This window comes from Acinonyx jubatus, chromosome B1, assembly GCF_027475565.1.
Source record: "Acinonyx jubatus isolate Ajub_Pintada_27869175 chromosome B1, VMU_Ajub_asm_v1.0, whole genome shotgun sequence".
Taxonomy (NCBI): Eukaryota; Metazoa; Chordata; class Mammalia; order Carnivora; family Felidae; genus Acinonyx; species Acinonyx jubatus.
The window spans coordinates 102,721,906-102,728,266 of NC_069382.1; the positions used below are offsets into that span (position 1 = coordinate 102,721,906).

The 6,361-nt window shown below is 38.7% G+C and overlaps 1 pseudogene; it reads left to right on the top strand.

Annotated features, from left to right (window-relative positions):
• Positions 1-4,793: 4,793 nt before the first annotated feature.
• On the top strand, positions 4,794-5,564 carry LOC106979568 (40S ribosomal protein S6-like; annotated as a pseudogene).
• Positions 5,565-6,361: the final 797 nt, after the last annotated feature.

Consider the following 6,361-nt stretch of genomic DNA (forward strand, 5'->3'; position numbering starts at 1 on the left):
AGCTATGGGGTCTCTGGAGGGAGGCCAGACACCAAGAGGAGGGCTCCCAACCTTTGCCAATGTTCTTCAGCCACATACATGTCAAGAAGCTGCAATTAGGTACCTGACTGCTGGCCAAGACCATGGACAGTCCAGTGACCAGTGAAGGAAAATGATTGATGACCAGTTGCTCTGCTAAATCCCAACAACTTTGCAAACCCCGGGAAGGGCGTGGCCAATTCAGTGAGATGGGGACCAGAGTTGGAGTAAATTTATTAAAACGATAAAATAATAGTCTTGAGCTAATTTAAAAGATACACATTTTTAAGCTTATAGTTCATTCATTCAAATGATTTTTTGTGAGCATCCCAGACAACATTCCTGCTCTCACGGAGCCCACATTTTACCAGAGAAGCCAGATAATAAGTACGTAAACAAAATAGCTTCAGAGAGAAATAGAGGCTAAAAAGAGAACGGGATGATTCGGCAGAGAGTAAGGGGAGTAATACACACAGGAGATCAGAAAAACCTCCCAGAGCTGAGACACAAATAAGGATTTGATTGGAAGAGAGGCAGGAAGGGCAGAATATGCTTTTTGTACAAAAAAGAGATGAAGGTTAGTGTAGCTGAACTGTAGTAGATGTGTGCCTATTACTGGAGAATGTAATATAAAGTTAGTGAACCTCAAGCTCATGACCCCTCCCTTCTGGGATCCCTTCCAAGTCTCTGGAAGGAACACCAGCAATGTGTTTACATGTTCATATGCCGCTGTAAAATTTGCCAAGGTAAAATACTTCAACCAAATTCGGTTAAGATGGTTGTCTTTTTCGCTCCAACTTCCCCTGCAAGTAATGGTGGAGGAGCCATGAGCCTTTCTGGAATCCAGCTAAAGGGAAGACGAGGTGGGGATTTGTTGAGCTTGGGTTTCATGAAATATGTTCATGTGCTTCACAACCACATTCATGTGAAGTTATTGCCAGCTGCCCAGCATAGGAATGAATAGCTTCCAGGCATAGTCCCACCATGTGCTGTGTCCATTCGCCTGGTGTGACAACATTAAAGGGCAGGGCCAGAGGTCCTATCATAGCATCAGCCCATACTAGGGTGCTGACACTATGTATTTGTGTAGTAGAGGAAAACAGGTTGAAATGTACAGCGCCACAAACTAGTCTGTGGAAGACTCTTCCCATAGCTAAATATAAGAATTGCCAGGGAAGAATTCATTTCTTATTGATGCCTACTCAAATGCAAAGGTCCCCCCTTCCAGAAATATGCCAGATAATGCAGCACACACATTATAAATGCACCATACATTCTCCACAGCTATTATAAAAAACAGAATTTATTAGAACTCTTATGTTTATGGGCACAAACTTGTAGCCATATTACAGTGATTAGTTCTGTATGAGAAGTCCCATGTTGTGTGCAACCCAATTACCAATAATAAAAACTGCTATCAGTTAACTATGCTACATGTTAATAGAAAAAAATGGTATCATGAAATTTTTGTCATACAGAGAGGAGATCAAAGAACATTCAAGGAAGAAAAGTAGGGGAAAAAGAGGTGTGTCATAGTTAATAAAAATATTATTTATGAGAGGGAGAGAGCCAAGGCATAACAGACTCTTAAAAAACTAAGAACGAACTGAGGGTTGATTGGGGGGGGTGAGGGGGGGGAGGGTGGGTGATGGGTATTGTGGAAGGCACATTTTGGGATGAGCACTGGGTGTTGTATGGAAACCAATTTGACAATAAATTTCATATTAAATATATATATGTTATTTATCCAAATTTTGATACGTTTGTGGGAGTTAGCTAATTTGTGTGGGGCTTTTTTAAATAGATAAACACTTTTTTGATTTTCATAACTTAGTTGTCCCTCTTCTGATCTTTTCATTTTTCATCAATCTTTCCATCTCCTCTTTTACTTCAAAGCTTCACAAAATGAATTAAAATATCTGCTTTGCCCTTAGGCTTCTGGAAACTAATAATATTAAAAATGGATACGCTTACATTTATAATGTCAAAATGCCTAGAAGTTTCAATAGTAGTATTAATAATGCCTAATAAATAAATAATACTGAGGGGGTTCCTAAGTGAAACTTTATATTGAAGACAAATTTTAAATATGGGTCGTAGTTTAAGTTAGGAATCACTTTTAACCTATTAAGCAAAAATAGATTCAAATTGCTGCATTTTCTTGTATCAAAGTAAGGCTTTCCAGACTAAACCATACTCTGCTATCAACCTGTCACAAGCTTGGTATCTACCCTGGCTTTTAAATCCTGCCTTAATTTATTTATTCACGTAAAAAATATTTATTATTTATTTAAGTCACTGTTCTAGGCATGAGGGACATGGAAATTAACAAGTCAGACAAGGCCCTTGCCCTCTAGAAGCTCATATTGCAGTAGGTAGGGCAGACAATAAAGACAACCTATATTCTGTCAGATGGGGACAAGTGCTATGAAGAACAATAAAGTTGTGGGCATGGGGTTGGCTACTTCAGCAGAAAGCTTTTTGTCATGAGGAGGCGATGAAGAGTCAGGGGCTTGATGTGACTTTAAACCCCAGCTTTGCTGCTATTTACTGCCCAGCCTTGTATGCATCATTTTCTCTCCTGAACCTTGGTATTCTCTTTCAAAGTCATTCTAGCAATAAGTGAAATATTTTTAAACATCTATTTTTTAAACATATAGTAACTGCTCCCTAAACCTTTCCTTTAACATCTTCCTTGGCTACCTAAGGTGGATCTTTCTGGTTGGGAACACAGACGCCTTAGCTGACAGGTTTTGGAAGGAAATAGCTTTCCATTGCAGGTCAGTGCAATAGGCTTCCCACAAAAGTGAGGAATTTCCTAGAAAATTGATAATTACTTACAAGGCAGCTAGCAATAACTGAGGAAAGAGAAAGTAAAATGGCCACTACTGTGTTTGAGGACCATATGTTCAGTTGACCGGAATTCATGACTTTTCATATCTCTTTGGAATTAGATAGGCCTGGGTTTGTGTCCTGGCTCTGCCCCCACCACACTCCACCCTCACTAGCTGGTTACTGTGGCTCCTCGGCCTCCATTTCCTCATGTGTAGAAAAAATTACATGCACTGTAAGAAATGATGAGGCAAATTGATGCTTAGCACTGTACTGGAATATAGGAGGCACTCGGTATTTTGGTTGTTATTATAATTAGTAGTGATTCATTAATTTTTTGATTAAGGACATTTTCCCAATTCATTATCTTTCAGGTTTCTCAGAAGAACATGAAGTAGTAGAAATATTGTTATACTCTTCGGCAGAACTGTGAAATGAGCTCCTGAGAGAGAACCTGGTTTCATCCATGACTGGGATTTCATTTCGGTTCTCCTAATTCTCTAGCATCTCAAATAGTATATATTTGCTGATGGGGCGACTATACTATCTTCCACTGTGCATCACATCCAGATTTAATGAAATTGCTAAACCAGATAGGGACTTGGGGGATTCTTTTTCTGCTCTGCAAGCAAGGGAACCCTGTGGACTTCCAGCATGGTCAATGAACCAATTTCTATGGGCCCAAGATTTTGAGTTTTTGGAAAGCAATAGTGGCTCCTCAGTAAATACACATGGAATGAAATTGCATAGAAATACATTGAATGCAATGGAAACACAGTAAATGCAGTCTTAAGCTAACATATTAAACCTGGTTTGGACTTTAATTCCAGGTTTCAACTTTCGTAAACCAACACATAGAGTGACAAAGAACAATACTTTTTCCATCATGAAAATATTCTGTTTGAAATCTTGAAGTGGTTACAAACATTAAGCCCCACCAAGTATGTGTCATTTTCTAAATTCTCTGGAGAGAGGGAAAACTGGCAGTCAGATCAAATAAATTGCCTAAGGTCACACTGAAATCAGTGAGAGAGCAAACCAAACTCCAGAGCCCTCTTCTCACATCAGTGGTACACAGAGAGAAATTATATGGAAGTTACTTAGGCCATTGCCCTGACAACACATTCTGGGTATTTTCCTGAATTTTGTTTTCCAGAGCTTTGCTAGATCTGGCCTTAAATATATCTAAGGATAGCAATTCCTTCCATTTTCCTTCTTTTCAATCTGTGTAATTATGCCAGCATCTAAGATCCCTGACTTCCAGGAGCAGTTTGTCATTTGAAATAAAATTTCCAGGTCTCTTATCATATCTCTAGTTCTACTCTTCCTATCTTTTTCTTCCTTTTTAGTGCTGATACTAGTAATGGTTAGGATTACTGGGAATAGGACCCTCATATATGAGAAATTCCTTCTCTGCAACAATTTTAAATGCTTTTGAAAAGTCTTTCCATTTTTAATTAAAAAGCAGTTTTTAAAATAACTTTTTGGGGTACCTGGGTGCCTCAGTAGAGCATCCAACTCTTGATCTCATGGTCGTGAGTTTAAGCCCCAAGTTAGGTGTGAAGCCTACTTTAAAAAAATAAAAGAGAAAAAGAAAAGAAAATCTTAAAAATTTTTAAATGTTTATTCTTTAGAGAGAGAGACAGAGAGACAGAGTGTGAGCAGGAGAGGGCAGAGAGATGGAAACCCAGAATCTGAAGCAGGCTCCACGTTCTGAGCTGTCATCACAGAGCCCGATGCCGGGTTTGAACTCATGAGCTATGAGATCATGACCTGAACAGAAGCGTAACAGACTGAGCCACCCAGGCACCCCAAAAATAAAAACTTTAAAGTCATGTTTGAGAAAGTCACCTGTCAAGCATTTATAGAATTTCAAAAAAATGTAAGGAAAGTTTTTTTGAGCTCTTTTTCGTGGCACCTCGGAGGCAGTAGGCTGCTTCAGGATGAAGCAGAATATCTCTTTCCCAGCTACTGGCTGCCCAAAACTCATTGAAGTGGACAAGGAACACAAACTTCATATCTTTCATGAGAAGTGAACGGCCATGGCTGCTGATGCTCTAGGTGAAGACTGGAAGGGTTTTGTGGGCTGAATCTGTGGTGGCAATGACAAACAAGGCTTCCCCATGAAGCAGGGGGTTGTGACCCATGGCCCTGTCTGACTACTGCTGAGTAAGAGGCATTGCTGCTACAGACCAAGGAGGACTGGGAGGGGATGGGGGGCATTTGGGAAAGAAAGCATGAATGTCTTTGGGGTTGCATTGTGGATGCCAATCTCACTGTGCTCAACTTGGTTGTTGTAAAAAGAAAAAAAAGGGGGGAGAAGGATATCCCTGGGTTTACTGATACTACTATGCCTTGTCTCATGGGGCCCAAAAGAGCTAGCAGAATTCATAACCTTTTCAGTCTTTCTAAAGATGATATTCACCAGTATGTTGTGAAAGTCCCTAAACAAAGAAGGTAGGAAACCTAGAACCAAAGCACCCAAGATTCAACATCTTGTTACTCCACGTGTCCTCCAGCATAAATGTTGGTGTATTCCTCTAAAGAAACAGCATACTAAGAAAAATAAGGATGAGGTTGCAGAATATGCCAAACTTTTGGCCAAGAGAATGAAGGAGGCCAAAGATAAATGCCTGGAACAGATTGCCAAGAGACAGAGGCTGTCTTCTCTGAGAGCTTCTACCTCTAAGTCTGAGTCCAATAAAAAAAAATGAGATTTTTTTAAAGAGTAACAAATAAATAAGATCAGACATCAAAAATGAAATTAAGAAAGGAAAAAAATTTTGAAAGGCATGCATAAACATGCATGAACATTTGCATAGATTGATGGTTTAAAAATGTTATGTTATCATTACAGGAAAATTTAATGCACACATGAGATACCTCAAACACATTCTTTCTGAGGTATCTCATTTATTAATGCTTTTTAAAAATCCAAGAATTACCCAAATTTAGATAATCAATTTAAAAAGCTATAAAATCTAGAGCAAGTGCACTGTACTTTTGGAGGAATAAAGTATTTTTAGCAAGTACAGGCAATGAAAAATATAAATGTGAAGCCATTGCACAGAAATTTCAAGTAAGATTATGTCTCTTACTCCAAAATGTTTCATTAAGTAGTTTTTTAAAGTCAGAGGGAGCATTGGAGTGGATTAGGTCACTGCAACTTTTATTCCTATGAAGTGCACATTCAAAGTTAAACATGACAGAGCCTGACTTGCAGGGAAATTTTCAGTCCAAAATTAAGACAATGATCATTAGAACTGATTTCACTTCATTCTTTCCAAATCCATCTTATACTGCTTTAACAAGAAATGAAATCCAGATGTTGGAATGATGCCAGACACTTTGTTTTAAGCCCTGTAAAGCAGAGGCATGCTTTCTAGTTAGTATAACCATCGATTTCAAAAACAAACTCTTTAGTTTCTTTATAAAATTGCTTTAGCTAAGGAAACTCTGGGATGTAAATCATTAAGGGTTACCAATAGCACTCAGGAGATGAGTAAATAAA